At 45.7% G+C, this 22,872-nt stretch overlaps 1 protein-coding gene across 10 annotated transcripts in view; it reads right to left on the bottom strand.

The window, feature by feature from the left end:
• The window catches only part of bmpr1ba (bone morphogenetic protein receptor, type IBa), a 471,306-nt gene that overhangs the window by 132,824 nt on the left and 315,610 nt on the right, over positions 1 to 22,872 (bottom strand). The window contains exon 1 of one of the 10 annotated variants that reach the window (XM_068046118.1): positions 11,303 to 11,629. The exons of the other annotated variants lie outside the window; for them this stretch is intronic. The gene's annotated coding sequence lies outside the window, so the exon portion shown is untranslated. Of the gene's footprint in view, positions 1 to 11,302; positions 11,630 to 22,872 lie in introns of those variants that run through there. 10 annotated transcript variants of the gene reach the window in all.

Raw genomic sequence — 22,872 nt, 5'->3', positions numbered from 1 at the left:
CCTATCAGTCAATCAGGCAAAGCCCTATCTGAGGAGGCATCAGCAATGTTAGTTTGAAATTAGCCACCAGCTGCAGTTCATAAGAGAGATAATGCAAATATTTTTAGAAAGATACAACCAGTTAATTAATCGGCCCAGTTTACAGAGCAGTGCCTTTCCGCCATTCTGATTCAATTGCCATGTACATTGATATAATACTGCAACTAGAATTCTTCCACGAGCGTTTGTATATATCATGAGGTGAACTAGGGTTGCCAACTCTGGTTGGACGTATTCCTGGAGGTTTCATCACATGACCTCCTTCCCCATTCCCGCCCCTCCATGCCATTCGTCGCCTGACACATCCATCCTAATAGGGCACCGTACTCCTGTAGCAATTGGAAAGCAAACAGACTACATTACTCGACTGTAATGTCAGTCAAAAAGACTTTGTTTACAGATGCCCAAATATTTTTATAACTAATAAACAAAAATGTTCAAAGAAAATGAAACCTAAAAACATTTTTCTTTCGGGTTTGACTCGCGGCAGTGTCCTGAAGATTATCTTTTAATTCCTGGAGACTCCAGGGCAATCCTGGAGGGTAGCAACCTGAAGGTGAACAGATGTCTCACTTTGTTCAAGGAAACGAAAGTTTTGATTTACCTGTCCCGACAGACAATTTCAGGATCACTTAATTTCCCAATAACTAGCTCAAAGGCCTACTTAATGCTCTATTATCTGTTTCTGGCGGCTGTTAATGTCCCACTATCTATCTCGAGGGACTGCTTAAAGTCCCATTATCTACCTCCATCACAATTGGTTATTTAAAGGGACTTTGTCATCTGGAAAAACTGTCACGCAAAGCAATTTTGAGGTTGGTAAACAGAGGAAACATAAGATTAGTAGAATGATTAAATCACTGCATCTAGCATTACAGATTGATTAGTCTTATTGCTTTGTTTCTGGATGCTGACTCAAATCCATCAGTCAAAAATAACTTGGTATTGACTCTGCAATAAGCATTCCTGCCAACATTTCACAATTTAAAGCAAAAAAACTAACTTAGGCTGCTGTCACATAAAAGAGGGAGGGAAGGGTATGGGATCTTTCACTTGAATGATTTAAAATGCAGCATACTCATAGCTTTGCCTCTGAAATTGTTTAGTTATGGACATGATGTGCAACAACAAAGCAGTTTTAATCTGTTGACATGAAGTGCTGCTTTCTCAGGCCCCCCCCACCCCCTTCTAATGTGCCAACCAACATTGTAGGGGTTCTGGTCGGGAAAAAGAGGGGCAAGAATAAGCGAAAGGAATTTCAGATACTGGAGAAAATACTTGGACAAATCTTTTTGATGGTATCACTGAGGTCAAAGAGGGCTGTTTACTCTGAACTAATCCTTTTACAAGAAAGTATCTTCCCAGAACCACACTACACAAAAATTAAAGATTAATAAAGCCTAACCGAATTCATCGCCAAAAGACAGCCCAGTTTACATCAGTGAACTGATAATAACAAGTCAAAGATCTGGGCACTCAGGGGCTCACACTCTAAATCCATCTTTCAGATGAAGCCCTGTCTGCTCTCTCAGGTGGATGTAAAAGATCCCATGGCACTTTTTTGGGGGAAGAGCAGGGGAGTTCTCCCCGGTATCCTGGCCAATGTTTAGCCCTCAATTAACAATTACTAAAAACAGACAATCTGGTCATCATCACTTGCTGTATGTAGGAGCTTGCTGTGTGTAAATTGGCTGCTGCGTTTCCTGCATAACAATAGTGACTACACTTCAAAAGTACTTCATTGGCTGTAAAGCACTTTGAGACATCCTGGGTCATAAAAGGCACGACATAAATGCTAATTCTTTCTCAGGCCGCGCCCAGCTTTACAGTATATATTCTGCTGAATTAACCAGTACTATGGCTAGAAATTAGTAAGGCAAAAATAAATACTGTAAAATAATCAAAGGACATTAGGAATGGGTGGGATGTCAGCCCTCATCAATGACTAAGTGCACTGGTTGGTGTTATCACCAGGACAGCTGTTATCAATTAAAAAAAAGGATAAAACCACCACACTGAACATCACAATGTAAAAATAAACGCACTGTTGGGTTTAGTTGTTTTTATATTAGTAGCGTTGCGGGGCATTCTAGAGAAAGTCTTTGACTCCGCTAAAGGTTAACTAACGACTCTATTATTTACAGTTACTATATACACTCTCCACAAGCCATCTCAGCTAGCATCCTTCGTGCTGCTATACCTTCTTCTTCTCCTTAAGCCTATCTCATGTGACAGTTACATCATCACTCGGACAGTGGGAGGGGTCTTTCTTACTGTCTTTGGTATTAACCCTTTACATCCTTACGCTACACCCAGGGTGATTTCAGGGAAGTAATCTCATCTTGTGATACACAGTAGACTCTTAACTCTCGATAAAACTCAAACCTGTCTAAGACGTGAAAATTATTCCCGTTTCATGTAATGTTCTTCCAACAACATTGGACAGGATCCAAGTAAAAGCTATCATCAGATAGGTGATTCTTCTCTCATCCAGTTGCTAACCTCTTTCTCTGTAGCAATGTTTCTCTACTTTATCAATAGAAACATACATAATTTACAGCAGAGAAGGAGGCCATTCGGCCCATAGACTCAGTGCCTGCTGAAAAAAAGTTATCCAGCCTAATCCTACTTTCCAACTCTTGGTCCGGAGCCCTATCCAGGCCCCTCATAATTTTATACACCTCAATTAAATCGGCCCTCAGTTCCCTCTGTTCCAAAGAAAACAACCGCAGCCTATCCAATCTTTCCTCATGGTTAAAATTCTCCATTCCTGGCAACATCCTAGTAAATCTTCTCTCCACCCACTCGACTGCGATCACATCCTTCCCATAATGCAGCGAACTGAACTGTACGCAATACTCTCACTGCATCAATGCTGAACCTACTTCTTTCTGAACCTTCAATACACCATCCAACACACTTTTCCACATTCCTGCATCCTCAGGATGTTGAAATGAGGGATGAGCAGGACAGTTGGGAAAATGCTGGCTAGGGTATACACACTAGCATGAATTTTGGTTCGACAACATGGAGGCCATTTGAGTAAACCATACCAGTTTGATTGTGGGGGTTTCTCTGTTGGGAAGGGACAGATTGAGTAGCAAGTTCAAGCATTTCTTCTTCCCTGGAAGAGTGAGAGGAAGGCGGCATAAGGGGGAGAGATGCTGAATCCTCAAAGTAAGTTGATGGAAGTCTAGGGAAAGAAAGAGCCAAGTTCTGGCTATGGTACAAGGTTTGAATCAGGGAGTAAGGTCACGTGACGGACAGCAGAGAGAAACCTCTGGGCATCAGGGGTTTCCATGGGAAGCCTCACAGACAAACAAGGCCAACATCCTGAGTCAACAAACTCAAGAGATGTATCAGTACAAACCCACATTCTCAACTAAACAGCTTGACCTAGTTGGAGCTCCAATGCAAGGTGTCGCCCCTGATTGTGGCGCATGTTGCACAATCAGCCACGGAACTCTTAAAGTACTATTACAAACCACACATAAACCACTGCTCCTACACTTTCTTTCTTTTGCCTCCTTGTCTCGAGAGACAATGGGTCAGTGCCTAGAGGTGGTCAGTGGTTTGTGGAACAGCGCCTGGAGTGGCTATAAAGGCCAATTCTAGAGTGACAGACTCTTCCACAGGTGCTACAGATAAAATTGGTTGTCGGGGCTGTTACACAGTTGGCTCTTTCCTTGTGCTTCTGTCTTTTTTCCTGCCAACTGCTAAATCTCTTCGATTCGCCACTCTTTAGCCCCGCCTTTATGGCTGTCCGACAGCTCTGGCGATCACTGGCAACTGACTCCCACGATTTGTGATCAATGTCACAGGACTGCATGTCGCATTTGCAGATGTCTTTAAAGCGGAGACATGGACGGCCGGTGGGTCTGATACCAATGGCGAGCTCGCTGTACAATGTGTCCTTGGGGATCCTGCCATCTTCCATGCGGCTCACATGGCCAAGCCACCTCAAGCGCCGCTGACTCAGTAGTGTGTATAAGCTGGGGATGTTGGCCGCCTCGAGGACTTCTGTATTGGAGATACGATCCTGCCACCTGATGCCAAGGAGTCTCCGGAGGCAGCGAAGATGGAATGAGTTGAGGCATCGCTCTTGGCTGACATACGTTGTCCAGGCCTCGCTGCCGTAGAGCAAGGTACTGAGGACACAGGCTTGAAACACTCGGACTTTTGTGTTCCGTGTCCGTGCGCCATTTTCCCACACCATCCTGGCCAGTCTGGACATAGCAGTGGACGCCTTTCCCATGCGCTTGTTGATTTCTGCATTGAGAGACAGGTTACTGGTGATAGTTGAGCCTAAATAGGTGAACTCTTGAATCACTTCCAGAGCGCGGTCGCTGATATTGATGGGTGGAGCATTTCTGACGTCCTGTCCCGTGATGTTCGTTTCTTGAGGCTGATGGTTAGGTCAAATTCATTGCAGGCAGCCGCAATCCTGTCGATGAGTCTCTGCAGACACTCTTCTGTGTGGGATGTTAATGCAGCATCGTCAGCAAAGAGGAGTTCCCTGATGAGGACTTTCCGTACTTTGGTCTTCGCTGTAAGACGGGCAAGGTTGAACAACCTGCCATCTGATCTTGTGTGGAGGAAAATTCCTTCTTCTGAAGACTTGAACGCATGTGAGAGCAGAAGGGAGAAGAAGATCCCAAACAGTGTAGGTGCGAGAACACAGCCCTGTTTCACGCCACTCAGGATTGGAAAGGGGTCTGATGAGGCGCCGCTATGCTGAATTGTGCCTTTCATATTGTCATGGAATGAGGTGATGATACTTAGTAGCTTTGGCGGACATCCAATCTTTGCTAGTAGTCTGAAGAGACCACGTCTGCTGACAAGGTCAAAGACTTTGGTGAGATCAATGAAAGCAACGTAGAGGGGCATCTGTTGTTCGCGGCATTTCTCCTGTAGCTGGCGAAGGGAGAGCAGCATGTCAATGGTGGATCTCTCTGCTCGAAAGCCGCACTGTGCCTCAGGGTAGACACGCTCAGCCAGCTTCTGGAGCCTGTTTAAAACAACTTGAGTGAAGACTTTCCCCACTATGCTGAGCAGGGAGATTCCACGGTAGTTGTTGCAGTCACCGAGGTCACCCTTGTTCTTATCGAGGGTGATGATATTGGCATCGCGCATGTCCTGTGGTACTGCTCCCTCATCCCAGCACAGGCAAAGCAGTTCATGGAGTGCTGAGAGTATAGCAGGCTTGGCACTCTTGATTATTTCTGGGTAATGCTGTCCTTCCCATGGGCTTTTCCACTGGCTAGAGAATCAATGGCATCACTGAGTTCCAATTTTGTTGGCTGTTCGACAGCTCATCCATGACTGGCAGAGACTGGGCTGCATTGAGGGCGGTATCAGTGACAACATTTTCCCTGGAGTACAGTTCTAGGTAGTGCTCCACCCAGCGGTCCATTTGCTTGCGTTGGTCAGTGATCGTTTCCCCTGATTTAGATTTGAGGGGGGAGATCTTCTTGAGGGTTGGCCCAAAAGCCCTCTTAATGCCATCATACATTCCTCTGATGTTTCTCCGGTGTTGGAGGCCAGCTGAATAAGACTGTTTAGGTGTTGCCAGTAGTCATTTGCACAGCACCTGGCTGTTCTTTGTGCATCGCTTCTGGCTACTTTAAGTGCTACGGATGTTAACTCGCTGGGGGCTTTCTTGTAGTTCAACAGTGCAATGCGCTTAGTGGCTATGACAGGTTCCAGCTCTTCAAAGTGAGATTGAAACCAGTCTGCATTCTGCTTCACATGTTTGTCATAGGTGGTCATTGCTGAGTCATAGATGACGTCTCTGATGTGGGCCCACTTGGTCTCTGCATCCTCTGTAGGAGTGTTTTGAAGGGCTTTTTCAAGTGGATTTCGAAACTTATGTAACAGCTGCGGATAAGAAATTCTGTCAGTGTTAATGCGTGGGCGGCCCTTCGGCTTGGAGTGATACAGCTTCTTCGGTTTGAGTCTAACTTTGCTGCACACCAGAGAGTGGTCGGTGTCACAGTCCTACAACTATGGTTATTTTATCCTCTTTCCTTATGTCCACAGTAGGGCAATTGATCGCACTCGGGCAAGCAGGAATTTTAAAACGTGAACTTTATAAAAATGGTTTTATTCGTCAGGTGCCCTGTCGGCTATACTCCGCTGCAGCAGGTATGACAGCGACTTTCCTCTCTACCTACACCCCACTCTGCATCACAATCCTGGGTAAATGGAGGTAATGTACAGGTCAAACATGATCTAACTAAATGGCAAAACAGACATGAGGGCCGGGATTTTTATCTTGGCGATGTGGGTCTCCACGACCGGCTAAAGCACCGGTGAGAGCCCCACATTGCCTCCTCTGGGGAAGGCCCGCCAGATTATGTGCCAATAGGCATTTAAGTGGACAGCGGCAGGACTTCCCCAGCAAAGGAAGTCCCACCTGCTGAAAGCTGTCAGCCAATCAGAGGCCGGCAGGTCTTTAACTGAGCAGCACCACTACAGACTCACCGGAGGCACTGGACCCAGGCCATAGGTAAGTCAGCGCAGGAGGGGTTTTGCGAGGTGGGGATCGCAGGGGAGGGGTTCTAGGGGGGTGTCGGCAGCAAGGGCAGAGGGGGTGGCTTTCAGCAGGCTTCCCCCTTCCTGATGTCTCTGAGTCGGGCACCAAGTACCTTTTAACAATGGACTCCCACCCCCACCCCTCCACCAGAGCCAGCAAGCAACCCACAAGAGTTTGCTTGGCATGCTGCCCGTGCAACGACAGGCCCACCTTCTGCTGGGTTATTACCATCGGCAGCAGGTTAAGACCCTTAATTAGGCATTAATTGTCCACTTAAGGGCATCGATTGGTGTCGGGGAGGGAAGGTCATTCACAGGCCTTCCTGCCCCAGACTTAATTTGGGTGGAGGCGGTAAGGTGACGATTCCCCCCCTCGCCATCATCTCCCCCGTTTAAATGCTCTCCCCCTCTCCAAACCCAACGCTGGGGAGAGCATAAAATTCCCCCCGAGGGGCTGAATGGCCCACTCCTGTTCCTTTGATGCTTTCCCCCAATCCTGATAATACTCTCTGCAATCAGCAAGGTCAGGAAACAGGTGTGAGTCGAACAGAAATCCTGCCCCAGTGAAGATCCATCGTCACTGTGCCTAACAGTGGGATACTAAAAGCAAAATACTACGTATTCTGGGTTTTGATGAAAAGCCATCGACCTGAAATGTCAGTCCTACATTTCTTCCTAGAAAACATAAAATATAATGAATGGTCAGCATGGATTTCAAAAGGGAAAGTCTTGCTTGACTTATCTAATTGACTTCTTTGAAGAGATAACAGAGTGAGTAGACAAGGGTGACACAGTAGATGTAATTTATCTAGATTTACAAAATCACAAAGTGGTGCGCAGGTTAATAAGGCTGTTAAAAAAAAAAGCAAGCCAACCAAGGTTTATTTCTAGAGGGATAGAACTGAAAACTGAAGAAGTTATATAAAACTAGTATCAAACCTTGGTTACACTTGGAGTACTATGTACAGTTTTTGTCACGATGTTATAAAAAGGGTGTAGAGGCACTGGAGAGAGTGCAAAAAAGATTTCCAATGAGGATACTAAAACTGTGAGGTTATATCTATCAGGAAAGTTTGAACAGGATGGGATGGATTTTACCTTTGGCGGACGGGAATTCGCCACTGACGTAAAAGTTGGTGGCAAACCCACTTCTGCTTTGCCCGGGGACCCATCCTGCATTTTACAGGTCCCCGGGCTTTAATTGTCCCGAGGCAGGACTTTCACCCGCTTGAGGGAGGAAGTCCCGCCTCAGTGAGCTGCCGACCAATCAGCGGGCCGGCAGCTCTTAGGCCCAGCAGTGTCACTGAGAGCGGTGGCCATTGCTGGGACTGCAGCCCAGCTGACCAGATGGAGCCAGGAGTCCAGGTAAGTTGGGCATGCCTTACCAGGGAGATCAGTCCTCCTCTGGTGAGGCTGGAGTGGTTGTTTGTGGGGAGGAGGGCGTCTTGGCCGGAAGCGGGAGCGGGGCATGTAGGCCTCCCGGAGCCTCCTTCTCAATTTTACACCGCCCCCATGCCACGATCCAATCCACCGGGACGGCATAAAATTCAGCCCGATGTGTCTCTTTTCTCTTGAAAATGGAAGACTGAGGGGTGATCTGTGGAGGTCATTAAATTATGAAATGTTTTAATAGAGTAAACACAGAGAAAATGTTTCCACTTGTGAGGAAGAGTAAAACTAGAGGCCATCAATATAAGATAGTCACCAAGAAATCCAATAGGGAATGCAGAAGAAACATCTTTAGCCAGAGAGTGGTGAGAATGTGGAACTCCCTACCGATGGGAGTGGTTGAGAAGATAGTATAGATGTATTTAAGGGGAATCTAGATAAGCAGATGAGGATAATGATAGTTAGATGATGGAGGAGGAGGCTTGAGTGGAGCATAAGTGCCAGCAGGGACTGGTTGGGCCAAATGGCCTATTTCAGGACTGTATATTCAATGTAATTCTCGCCAAACCCTACCTCGGACCCGCCCATCATCCAGCTCCCAGCACCTGGGAGTTTGGAATCAGTAAATGTATCGCAATATTTCTCAATTTTCACCTGTTCCCATTATTTCCTTCTTTCACCTTTTTATCCTGGCCTTTTATTACTCTTAATTTCTCTCGATCACTATGTTTTGTTTTTTAAACATAGAGGCATTTCTACTTGTTCTTTTTAGCTTATTTGAACAGGTCTCCACATGATTTTCCATCCTTTACAATTAACTGCTCTAACTCCCAATACATATGCTCTCCCACCTGCTGAGACTCTGCATTAGGAGTGAAACTTCATAACATTTACCTTATTGGTTTGATTTTTACAAAAGTTTTCCTTTCTGGTTTTCCTTTTTTCTAAACTTTCATTTTCCAATTCATTGCATTCTTAAATTTTAATTCCCTTTTGCAATGAAATTATTTATTTATGTCAATCTTGTTTGCTTGACACTTTTCATATAGTATACTATCTCCTCAAATCCTTCTGCTTGCGTTAGGCTTTTCCTTAGCTCCTGTCGCTATGAAAATGGCATCGATTTCAATATTGATGCACCTGAAAATAAGATACTCCCAGACTCTCCAGTTTCCTGTTTGTATAGATTGTATTTTCAGGCCAAGTACTTAGGGAACAGGAAATATTATTATATTGAAAAAGTGCATGAGGGACAATATGACAAATGTCAGCCATAGCTCAATGGGTGATGCTTTCACCATTCAAGTTCAACACCAGAATATGACCATCAAAATCTAGGCTGATACTCCAGTGCAGTACTGAGGGAGTGCTGCATAGTTGGAGGTGCCATCTGTCAGATGAGATGTTAAACCAAGGTCCCCATCTGCCCTCTCACATGGATGTAAAAGATCCAATGGCACTATTTCTAAAAAGAGCAGAGGAGATCCCCCCCTCCACTCTCCAGTGGCCTGGTCAATATTTATCCCTCAATAAACATCACAAAAACAGAATAACTGATCAATATCACATTGCTGCTTTTGGGAGCTCGCACGAGGGAATATTAGGCTCTCCCCATGGTGGATTTGCAGGCAAAGAGAGCGTATAATCAGGTGGGACCCCGCAATCTTCCCACCCCTGCCGAAATCAAGTCCAGGAGGGAAAGCCTGTGAATGGCCTTCCCACCCCGCTGCCAATTGAGGCCCTTAACTGGGCAGTTAATGCCCAATTAAGGGCCTCATCTCGCTGCCGCCACAATTAGCCGCATGGGAAGCACAGCAGGAAAAATAGTGCGGGCTGCTTGCAGCTCTGGGGCGGGGCGGGGGTGGGGGGGGGGGGGGGGGGGGTTCCCTTGTTAAAAGGCTCTAGTGCCTGAATGAGGGATCTGGTATCAGGAGAGGGTACCCACTGATAGCCACCCTGCTGCCCTGATTGATCTGTGGCCTGGGTCCAGCACCACTCCTGGGCCTTGGGTAGATGCTCCACAAGCAGCAGCCACTGCCTCTGCACTGGAGCTGCTCAGTTAAAGAGCTGCCGGCATCTGATTGACGGGATATCTGTCACCAGGATCCTTGATCCCGTCGAAGGCCCGCCACTGTTAAGTGCCTGATTGGCAGGCCTTCCACAGAAAGGGCGACGCGGGTTCTCAGTGGCACTTTTGCGGGACGTCAAGACCCCCGTTGCTCGGATAAAATCCCAGCTGCTTTGTGCAAATTGGCTGCCTTGTTCCCTACATTACAACACTGACTACACTTCAAAAGTACCTCATTGGCTGTAAAGCATTTTGGCACATCCTGAGATCATGATATAAAAATGCAAGTCCCTTTTTTCTTTTTTGTAAAGTCTGTTGAAATACAAGGAACATGTAGATCACCAATAGTTAATGGATTATCTGCATCTTCCAATTCACCTTCAAAAGTCATTCCCATACAAATGAAACATGATTTAATCCATCAATTCAAGAGGGATTATAGACAAATTTTAATGGCAATTTTCCAACAATTCCTTTCCAGACTTGTGCCTGCAGTAGATAAAGTGGGAAGAGAAATTTGTTTTTTTAAGCTTAATTTAATTCCTGCATCCGCTAAGCTAAAAGGCTGAATCGAAAAAGTAACAGAGGAAAAATTACTGATAGTTTTTTTAGTGTTCCCTTACTGTCAAACTTTCTAAAATAGGTTGGAATAAATAAAACATTTCCTTTTTAAAAGGCAGTTCAGAGCTGTAGCCCCCTCTGCCCACCAAGAGCTGGACTGAGTCTGTCCAAACTCAACAGCCTGCAGGTCTATTAAGGTTTACAGAACCAAGGCAGGTAGATGGAGTTAGGATACAGATCAGCCATGACCTAACTGAAGGGCAGAATAGGCTTAAGGGGCTGAATGGCCTCCTACTGTTGCTATATTTGCATTTCAAAGAAAGTAATTGTATGTGAACTCATTTGTGAGTTTTGTGAGTGAAAATTTAGACAAAGGTGCTAACATAAAAGCAAGTGATAGTTTAACTGTGAAGAGGTGCTAGCATTGGGTTGTTTTGTTTTGCCAGCCTAGGTCAACCAATGGTTTGTTGAGCACAGGCCCTACAACTGCACCCCTATATTTACTTGGAGTGTACCTGAGAAGAGTTTAGACAACATCATCTGGTGTGGTTCCATCAGAAACTCTTCGATTCCCGTTAACACCCATCTTATTATTGCCCATTCCTAATTTGCCCTTTATGTTGTGTTCTAGAAAAACTGAGCTTCTAACAGAAGATAGCGCGGTATCCATATGAAACATTTCAAAAATCGGCTATCAAATGCTTCACTTACATTTGTACAATTTGTCGCACTAATCACACAGCAGCATGCCTGTATCCTGAAGCCCTCCAGCTGTTGTCGTGCTTTACAGCTCTTGATATATTCCTATCACCAAACCACCTAGCAGATCTCATTGCCTGACCTCGCCTCCATACTGATTGGCTACATGTTAACATCTGACCTTTCTACTAAAATGCAAAGATTCAAAATAAGTAGCTTCTTTTTTCTCCCTCTCGACTGGTTTAAGGCACCAAAGTCAGCCTGCAGCTAGGTTGGAATTCCTTTTCCTGCTTCACGTTCTTTATAACGTTCCATCAGGCCCACAGCTGGCTTGCAAGCTCCTGAAAGCTGAAGAGCTGAGAGAGAGGGGAGAGAGGGAGAGGGAGAACCGAATAAATGACTTACTTTTAAATGCTAAGGCTACTCAAATGGATGAATTGTCACTCTGTGCCACATGCGTCATTGTTAGGAAATCTTTTCCACTTTAAGCTGTGGAAACAGAAGTCCTCTGGGCTCAGCAATGAGGTCAACGACTGAGAGCAAAAACACAGATGCAGCCTGTTTTACTGAAGTGGATGTTTCATTTCAGACTGTTCTCTGCTTCTCAAAACTGCTCCAAGTATGTTACGGAATGTGTGTACCTTGCTCTTGGCTCACATACAAACCCCTCACTAAAAATCTAGCCATGTTGTGTACTTCAAGGAACAATTTTGCTGGACTCTGCACCTAGTGTGGGACCATGCTAACAGAGTTGCCAACCCTTCAGGAATGTCCTGGAGTCTCCAGGAATTGAAGATTAATATTCCAAATACTGCTGGGAGCAAAAAAGCAGGAGCATTTAAAAAACACATGGGCATTTAAAAATCATTTTCTATCAACATTTTTGTTTATTATAAAAATGTTGGAGATGGGAACAGAGGAAGAGACATACATTCAAGAATCATCCAATTGGGTAACAAAGAGTTTGTTTGTTTTCCGGTTGGCCGTGGGACGATGATCGCCATGAGAATGGACATGTCGAGCTCAATTTTATGAGCGCACCACAAACTGTTGCAGCACGCTCTGATCTCGGCAGTCTGCCCATGCAGATCTGCCGTCACTGAGCCCCCGCGATATTTCGTGTGGGGGCTCATTTAAAGGGAGGGGGCGGAGCGGCTGCCCCCGATGACACAGAGGGGGGCCGCTGCTCCGTCCCCAGCAACAGCCTCCAGTCCTGAAAGCTGATGTTAAATTTGAAAGTCACAACTGCATGGAATTTAAGTAACAACATTAGAGATCAAAGACCCGATCCACCCCCCCAATCATCAACCAATAAATTTATTTCCATCTCCCCCCGCCCCGACAACCCCGAAAAACCATTTTTGCCAGTCCCCACCTTTCAACCCCAAACTTTGTATTCTTTGCCCTTCGACCCCTTCCCACCATCCCCTCAGCTAATTGAACCAGTTTTCTCCACTCCTGGAGATCCGAAGGCGTGGAACTTCCGGCCACCAGCCGGAATATTGGCGTGGGACGGTCGCCCAGTCCAGGTAAGTTCATTAGCATATATTAGCATTAATTTTAGGATGCAAATGAAGGCTGGAGTTGGTAACACTACACTCTAAAGAGGAGTACTTGCTGAAAATGAGACGATAACACACAAAGGGGCCAATTCTGTAATCCATGCTCCCATCATTCCTGCAAAATGATGCCATTACTTTTTCATAAGAATTGCTAACACGTCAGCCTGTCAAGCATTTCTCCTCATTAAAAATCTTTGGTGTAACGGTGGACCTACACTAAGGGAGAAATGGTGAAAAGCTAGAAACAGTGGAGAAACAGGAGAGGTACCAGGGGACTGGAGGACAGCGAATGTGGTACCATTATTCAAGAAGGGTAGCAGGGATAAACCAGGTAACTACAGGCTCGTGAGTCTAACATCAGTGGCAGGGAAACCATTGGAAAAAATTCTGAGGAACAGGATTAATCTCCACTTGGAGAAGCAGGGATTAATCAGGGATAGCCAACATGGCTTTGTCAGGGGGAGATCGTGTCTAACTAACGTGATTGAATTTTTCGAGGTGGTGACAAGATGTGTAGATGAGGGTGAAGCAGTTGATGTAGTCTACATGTAAGGCTTTTGATAAGGTCTTGCATGGGAGATTGGTTAAGAAGGTAAGAAGGGGATATGCGTGGAAAGTTCTTTACGCAGAGGGTGGTGGGTGCATGGAACGCATTGCCAGCGGAGGTGGTAGACGCGGGCACGATAGCGTCTTTTAAGATGTATCTAGACAGATACATGAATGGGCAGGAAGTAAAGAGATACAGACCCTTAGAAAATAGGCGACAGGTTTAGATAGAGGATTTGGATCGGCGTAGGCTTGGAGGGCCGAAGGGCCTGTTCCTGTGCTGTAATTTTCTTTGTTCTTTGAGCCCATGGGACCCAGGGAAATTTGGCAAATTGGATCCAAAATTGGCTTAGTGGCAGGAGGCAGAGGGTGATGGTCGAGGGTTGTTTTTGCGAGTGGAAGCCTGTGACCAGTGACGTACCACAATGATCGGTGCTGGGACCCTTGCTGTTTGTAGTGTACAGTAATGATTTAGACATGAATATAGGAGGTATGATCAGTGAGTTCGCAGATGACACGAAAATTGGTGGTGTCGTAAATAGTGAGGAGGAAAGCCTTAGATTACAGGACGATATAGGCTGGTAAGATGGGTAGAGCAGTGGCAAATGGAATTTAATCCTGAGAAGTGTGAGGTGATGCATTTTGGGAGGACTAACAAGGCAAGGGAATATACAATGGATGGTAGGACCCTAGCAAGTACAGAGGGTCAGAGGGACCTTGATGTACTTGCCCATTGATCACTGAAGGCAGCAGCACAGGTAGATAAGGTGGTTAAGAACACTGAAGGCAGCAGCACAGGTAGATAAGGTGGTTAGGAACACTGAAGGCAGCAGCACAGGTAGATAAGGTGGTTAGGAAGGCATATGGGATACTTGCCTTTATTAGCCGAGGCATAGAATATAAGAGCAGGGAGGTTATGATCGAGTTGTATAAAATGCTAGTTCGGCCACAGCTGGAGTACGGTGCACAGTTCTGGGCATCACACTATAGGAAGGATGTGATTGCACTGGAGAGGGTGCAGAGGAGATTCACCAGGATGTTGCCTGGGCTGGATCATTTCAGCTATGAAGAGAGACTGAAAAGGCGAGGGTTGTTTTCCTTAGAGCAGAGAAGGCTGAGGGGGGACATGACTGAGGTATTCAAAATTATGAGGGGCATTGATAGGTTAGATAGGAAGAAACTTTTTCCCTTAGTGCAGGGGTCAATAACCAGGGGACATAGAATTAAGGTAAGGGGCAGCAGGTTTAGAGCGGATTTGAGGGAAAAAAATTTCACTCAGAGGGTAGTTGGAATCTGGAACACACTGCCTGAAGAGGTGGTAGAGGCAGGAACCCTCACAACATTTAAGAAGTATTTAGATAAGCACTTGAAATGCCAGAGCATACAAGGCTATGGGTCAAGTGCTGGAAAATGGGATTAGAATAGTTAGGTGCTTGATGGCCGGCACAGACATGATGGGCTGAAGAGCCTGTTTCTGTGCTGTATGATTCTATGACTCTATGGCTCAAAAGGGACTTGGGGGTCCAGGTACACTGATCATTAAAATGTCATGAACAGGAAAATAATCAAAAGGGCGAATGGAATGCTGGCCTTTATATCTAGAGGACCAGAATACAAAAATAAGTATAATATATAAAGATAAAAATCATGCCTCATCTATACAAAGCCCTAGTTAGACCACCTCGGGAGCACTGTGATCAGCTCTAGGCACCACACTCCCTTCTCTTCTTTGGCCTCCTTGTCTCGAGAGACAAGGGGTAAGCGCCTGGAGGTGGTCAGTGGTTTGTGAAGCAGTGCCTGGAGTGGCTATAAAGGCCAATTCTAGAGTGACAGACCCTTCCACAGGTGCTGCAGATAAAATTGGTTGTCTGGGCTGTTACACAGTTGGCTCTCCCCCTGCGCTTCTGACTTTTTTCCTGCCAACTGCTAAGTCTCTTCAACTCGCCACACTTTAGCCCTGCCATTATGGCTGTCCACCAGCTCAGCCGATCGCTGGCAACTGACTCCCATGACTTGTGATCAATGTCACAGGACTTCATGTCGCGTTTGCAGACGTCTTTAAAGCGGAGACAAGGACGGCTGGTGGGTCTGATACCAGTGATGAGCTCGCTGTACAATGTGTCTTTGGGGATCCTGCCATCTTCCATGCGGCTCACATGGCCAAGCCATCTCGAGCACTGCTGGCTCAGTAGGGTGTATATGCTGGGGATGTTGGCCGCCTCGAGGACTTCTGTGTTGGAGATACGGTCCTGCCACCTGATGCCAAGGATTCTCCGGAGGCAACGAAGATGGAATTAATTGAGACGTCGCTCTTGGCTGACATACATTGTCCAGGCCTCACTACCGTAGAGCAAGGTACTGAGGACACAGGCTTGATACACACGGACCTTTGTGTTCCGTGTCAGTGTGCCATTTTCCCACACTCTCTTGGCCAGTCTGGACATAGCAGTGGAAGCCTTTCCCATATGCTTGTTGATTTCTGCATCGAGAGACAGGTTATTGGTGATAGTTGAGCCTAGGTAGGTGAACTCTTGAACCACTTCCAGAGCGTGGTTGCCGATATTGATGGATGGAGCATTTCTGACGTCCTGTCCCATGATGTTCGTTTTCTTGAGGCTGATGGTTAGGCCAAATTCGTTGCAGGCAACCGCAATCCTGTCGATGAGTCTCTGCAGCCACTCTTCAGTGTGGGATGTTAATGCAGCATCGTCAGCAAAGAGGAGTTCCCTGATCAGGACTTTCCGTACTTTGGTCTTCGCTGTAAGACGGGCAAGGTTGATCAACCTGCCATCTGATATTGTGTGGAGGAAAATTCCTTCTTCTGAAGACATGAACGCATGTGAGAGCAGCAGGGAGATGAAGATCCCAAACAGTGTAGGTGCGAGAACACAGCCCTGTTTCACGCCACTCAGGATAGGAAAGGGGTCTGATGAGGCGCCGCTATGCTGAATTGTGCCTTTCATATTGTCATGGAATGAGGTGATGATACTGAGTAGCTTTGGTGGACATCCGATCTTTGCTAGTAGTCTGAAGGGACCACGTCTGCTGACAAGGTCAAAGGCTTTGGTGAGATTAATGAAAGCAACGTCGAGAGGCATCTGTTGTTCTCAGCATTTCTCCTGTAGCTGGCGAAGGGAGAACAGCATGTCAATGGTGGATCTCTCTGCTCAAACACTGTGCCTCCAGGTAGACACGCTCAGCCAGCTTCTGGAGCCTGTTTAAAGTTACTCGAGCGAAGACTTTCCCCACTATGCTGAGCAGGGAGATTCCACGGTAATTGTTGCAGTCACTGAGGTCACCCTTGTTCTTATAGAGGGTGATGATATTGGCATCGCGCATGTCCTGAGGTACTGCTCCCTCATCCCAGCACAGGCAAAGCAGTTCATACAGTGCTGAAAGTATAGCAGGCTTGGCACTCTTGATTATTTCAGGGGTAATGCCGTCCTTCCCAGGGGCTTTTCCACTGGCTAGAGAATCAATGGCATCACTGAGTTCCGATTTTGTTGGCTGTTCGTCCAGCTCATCCATGACTGGCAGAGACTGGGCTGCATTGAGGGCGGTATCAGTGACAACATTTTCCCTGGAGTACAGTTCGAGGTAGTGCTCCATCCAGCAGTCCATTTGCTTGTGTTGGTCAGTGATTGTGTCCCCTGATTTAGACTTGAGGGAGGCGATCTTCCTGATGGTTGGCCCAAAAGCTCTCTTAATTGCATCATACATTCCTCTGATGTTTCCGGTGTCTGAGGCCAGCTGAATACGACTGCATAGGTGTTGCCAGTGGTCATTTGCGCAGCACCTGGCTGTTCTTTGTGCAGCGATTCTGGCTGCTTTAAGTGCTACAGATGTTAACGCGCTGGGGGCTTTCTTGTAGTTAAACAGTGCAATGCGCTCAGCGGCTATGACAGGTTCCAGCTCTTCAAAGTGAGATTGAAACCAGTCTGCATTCCACTTCACACGTTTGCCGTAGGTGGTCATTGCTGAGTCATAGATGGCGCCTTTGATGTGGGCCCACATAGTCTTTGCATCCCCTGTAGGAGTGTTTTGAAGGGCTTTTTCAAGTGAATTTAGAAACTTATGTAACAGCTGTGGATAAGAAATTCTGCTCATGTTGATGCGCGGGCATTCTGCTTGGAGTGATACAGCTTCGTTAGTTTGAGTCTAACCTTGCTGCACACCAGGGAGTGGTCGGTATCGCAGTCCACACTGTGGAAGCTACGTGTGATTTAAACCCTGTTTAAAGAGGCTTGCCTTGTGATGATGAGGTCCAGCTGGTGCCAACGACATGATCTTGGGTGCCTCCAAGAAACCTGGTGACAGGGTTTAGTATGAAAGAACAAGTTGGTGATGCAGAAGTTGTGATAGGTGCACAACTCAAGCAGTCTCTGTCCATTCTCATCCATCCTTCTCCAGGGGCTGGATTTTATGCTCTTACCCATGGCAGGTCTGGAGGTGGGGAGATCATTTAATTGGGCGGATTGGTGGCAGGTGGGGACCGCGCCACCTTCCTGACTCCACCCAAATTAAATCCGTGGACGGCCTTCCCAGCCCGCTGCCAATTGAGACCCTTAAGTAGGCAATTAATGCCCAATTAAGGGCCTCTTCCTCCCGCTGCCAGTATTAGCCCAGCAGCAGGCAGGCCTGTCATCACGTGGGGAGCATGACGAGTAAACCTGTACGGGTTGCTTGCTGACTTCTGGCGGTCGGGTAGGGTGGGGGTGGAGTGCCCCTTATTCACAGGCACTCAATGCCTGATTGAGGGACCCGGCATCAGGAAAGGGGGTGGGCCCGCTGAGACCCATGCCCCTCCCCTTGCTGCCATCCCCCCTACACCGCACCCCTCCCCGCAACCTCAACCCCAACCCCAACCCCATGAAACCCCTCCCACCAACACTCACCTGTACCCTGGGTCCATTAATGATCCTTGGCCTCAGGTGGGTGCACTACCAGTATCAGCCACCGCCACCCTGGTGGCACTGCAGAGTAAATGAGCTGCCACCATGTGATTGGTCAGCAAATGTCAGCGGGCGGGACCTCCGTCTCCGGGGTCCTTAATCCTAGGGAAGGGCCGGTGCTGCCCAGTTAAGTGCCTGATTGTCACGTAATGCGGCGGGCCTTCCTGCAAAGATGCGACATGAGGTTCTCATCAGCTCTTCAACTCATGGGCAAGAATCCCTGTTGCCTTCATTAAATACCCCCTCGGAAGGATATATTAGCCTTGAAGGAAGTGCAGTGTAGATTTATTAGAATGATCCCTGGACTCAATGGTTTAGTCATGAGGAGAGATTCAACAAACTAGGGTTATATTTCCTGGAATTTGGAAGGTTAAGGGTGATCTGATTGCAGTTTTCAAAATATTAACAGGAAACTATAGGGTAGATAGAGAGAAACTATTTCCGCTGGCTGGGGAGTCTCGGATAGGGTGCCTGGTCTAAAAATTAGAGTTAGACCTTTCAGGAGTGATATTAGAAATCACTCCTTCCAAGTGGTTGGAGTTTGGAACTCCCTTCTACAAATGACAGTTGGTGCTAGATCAATTGTTACTTTTAACTCTGAGATTGATAGATTTTCGTTAACCAAAGGTATTGAGAGATGTGGGGCAAAGGCGGGATTGTGGAGTCAAGTCACAGATCAGCCATAATCTCAATGACTGTCAAAACAGGCTCAAGCCTATTATTCCTATGTTCTTATGAGTTACTGTCGAAGTGACTGGTGTGTTACAGGCTCATGCTCCCAACTCAGATAATTACAAGTTCCATTCACAGCTTCACCCTTGTTTTCAAATCTGTTCCTGGTCTCGCCCCTCGCTATCTGTGTAATCTCCTCCAGCCCCTCAACACTCCAAGATATCTGCGCTCCTCTAATTCTGGCCTCTTGAGGATCCCTGATTTTAATTACTCCACCATTGGTGGCCCCGCCTTCAGTTGCCTAGGCCCTAAGCGCTGGAATTCCCTCCTTACACCTCTCCACCTTGCTTTCCTCCTTTAAGACACTCTAACATTCTTAATATGATAAAACATCCCAAGGGGCTTCACAGATGTGTACTCGGACAAAAATGGACACTTAGCCGCATAAGGAGATGTTGGGAGAGAGTGACCGAAAGCTTGGTTAAAGAGGTGGGTTTTAAGGAGTGTCTTAAAGGAGGAGAGAGAGGTGGCGAAGAGATTTAGAGAAGGAATTTCAGAGCATAGGGCCAGGACACCTGAAGGCACGGCTGCCAATGAGAAGGCGAAGGTATGGGGAGGCCAGTGTTGGCAGAACACTGAGTTGTACAGATGGAGGATGTGAGAGAGTTGGGGGCAGTGAGACCACAAATTCATTTCATGAAATATTTAAATTGGAGGTGTTTGGTGACAATGTAAAGCAGTAAGGACAGAGGTGATAGGTGAGTAGAATACGGCCAGCAGAGTTTTGGATGAACTCAAATTTACACAGGGTACAAGATGCGAGAGCAGGCAAGAGAGCAGTGGAATCATTCCTGTCAGGCGCGGATGAAATTTTCAGCAGCAGATTGAGCTGAGGAGGAGGCGGAGATGAGCGATGTTACAGAGATGTATGCCGGCATAGACTGGTTCGGACAATTGGCCTGCTTCCGTCCTGTAAAATTCTATTTTGTCCAGGAATATGCCTGTTCACTTTTGCAGCAAGTGCTTACATGAACTTTTGTGCAACTGAATTACCCAGCCAGAATTATCTACAAACGTTTGCATCCAGCTCGTTTGAAAAAAGTAGGGCAAGCGTGCAGTATGATTCTATGCAAAGTAACATGCATAATTGGGAAAGATTTACTTTTGTATAGAGCCTAAGCACAGCTCTTTGAAGTACTTCATCTGCAGTGAGTTACTTGGAAGTGTAGCGGCTGTTCTGTATGCAAAAATTACAACCATTTTGTATACACAAATCTCACAGGCAGCAGTACAACGAGTGATAGTTAATCTGCTACTTTGGTGGTGTTGGTTAAAGGAGGAACAGTGGTCAGGATCACTGTTCCTTTTTGAATAGTTCCGTGGGAATCTTCTTCCAAAGGCAGCAAAATCAGGAACAATTTGATATTAGCAAAGAGCAAATGACTAGAAACTTTGCTTAAGAATTATAACAAATGGTAAGTGACTAGAACATGAAACAGGACACAGTATGTTACCACTTGTCTCAAATACGAATGCTTGCCTGCAATAATTTTGCAGTCAGCAGCAAAGGAACGGCACTCCCTGCTGACCTCAAAGACCTAGCAATCTCTGTGGCATTGATTTCCTCTTTCCTGATCATTTTGAATCTGTCACCAAGTCAAGGGGATCTCCAACCGCCCAGCAGCTGGGATGTCATCAAGCAGTGTAAGCAGCCAATCAAATTGAAGTATATGCACAGACAGCAAGCCAGGAAGTAAAAACCACTTAATCCCTTCACATTCAATTTTTAAAATTTACCAAATAACAAAATAAATGATTAGGACATACAGGATTAAGATGGAAGCTAAAATATCAAACAAACTTTTAAAAAATATTATTTTAAAACTATGTGGAGCTTCTCATCATAATGGAGAAATCTGGCATTCAACAAATATAAAATTACTCATTGAGGGACAGTGAGGGTGTTTAGCAATAATTATGAACTTAGTATGTTATTAAAAACCAGTTACACCTCATTCAACAAGGTCTAACTTTTTCAAGGGTTTTTACAGCGAGATTAACAGTCTAAGGGCATTAGTTTTCCTCAATTCAGTGATTTCCCATTGATTGCAGACTGGAGGGACTACAACAGTGCACTCCCTGGAGAAGCTTAGAATCACTGACAGCAACTTCTTGATTTCCGCGTTTTAACTGCGTAAATGTGGACTCCTGAAGTTGCTGTCAGTGTCAGAAGAGTAATGACAGTGAACGCTAACAGTTTCAGTGTCATTACCATTGCAAAATCCGGGACAAAAATTCAAACTCACAAATGTTAATCTTCAGCAATAGAAAACAATTATTCTGGATATCAAGTATTCTCCCATCTAAAATGATCAAATGGACAGGTATCTACAATGTCAGGTCCGACTTAAAGATAGTCATGAGACACACACATGATAATAGCTAATAAACAGCTATAAGTTATTAATTGACAGTGGAATGAAGTTAAGTATGCCACTGTGAATAAGGGTGTAACGTTAGTCGTATATTCTGAGGAGCTCAAACTTAAATTCACCTGTTCTTTCAATTCTTTGTACCTCTACTGATGCATCATCCCTTCCAAAGAACTCTTTAAAAAAAAAAGCTCTGTCAAAAAAGGCTACAGATAAACAAAGCTAGAATGCTCCCCAAACTCCATCCATTATATTCTCTCAATGAGGTGCAAGACGTTAGCCATTCCTTATTGAATAGTTTCGTGAAAAGAGGCCTTTCAGAACTCAATGGATTACACTCTTGTTTTGCTTTTTGATTTTCCTGGCAATTGCAGCTCTCTCTCTTGCCAAAGAAAGCACCATTAGAGTTTGTGCAGATTTATTATAATCTCCCTGGACTAGCTCCCAATTCCAAAAATGCCACTTGTAAAAATTATTACCACTGCGCTATTTTTGCAGTTTAAGTCAATTGTAATCGTCTTGCTAAATATAAATGCAAAGCAGGTAGCAAGAGGTAAATCTCCATGATATATGCTTCTGTACATATGAAATAAAACAAGGTAATATGCAGCCATAAATGCTGTTTTCTTCCAGATGACCAAGTCTACTTCATTTCATTAAGTTGAACTCTTCCCATTGTATATCATTGCAGTTGTAAAACCTTTTATTTGCAACAAACTCCTATTGAACACCTTTAGTGGCACTCAACAACTTGCTCCCACGGCATACTCTGAAACTTCAGACAGTGATCAAAGGCTTAGGCTGGAATACAGGCCTGCACTGGTGCAGGGAATATTCTGAGCTCAGCACCTGTTAAAGCTGCTTGAGAACATGTGATATCAACAACTGCATCTTGCATTTATAAAGCGGCTTTAAAGTCCCAAGGGGCTTCACAGGAGCATTAAACAAAATTTGGCACTGAGCCACAGAAGGTGATTCGGACAGGTGACCAAAAGCTTAGTCAAAGGTGGGTTTTAAAGAGCGTTTTAAATGAGGGGAGAGAAGTACAGATAGTGGAGAGATTTAGGGAGGGAATTCCAGAGCTTAGGGCCCAGGCAGCTGAAGGCACACCGCCAGTGGTGGAACGATGAAAATCAGGATGCGGAAGAGGCCAGAATTGGAGGAGCACAGAGATCACAGAGGGCTGTAGAGCTGGAAGTTACATAGATATGAAGGGCACATTACTCACTGCACTTCCTCTCCAATTTGTTAAACCAGTTTTCACATCAGTGTTTTTGACCAGATTGAAGCAATATGTAAACATTACTGGCACTGGAGAAGGTACATAAAAGATTTACAAGTATGCTACAGAACTGAGAGGTATAACTATGAGGAAGGACGGAACAGACAAGTGCTCTTTTCTCTAGAAAAGAGAAGGC

Source organism: Heterodontus francisci, chromosome 1 (assembly GCF_036365525.1).
Source record: "Heterodontus francisci isolate sHetFra1 chromosome 1, sHetFra1.hap1, whole genome shotgun sequence".
NCBI lineage: Eukaryota > Metazoa > Chordata > Chondrichthyes > Heterodontiformes > Heterodontidae > Heterodontus > Heterodontus francisci.
Note: the sequence above shows the minus strand (reverse complement) of the source record. Positions and strands in the feature narration are given on the sequence as shown.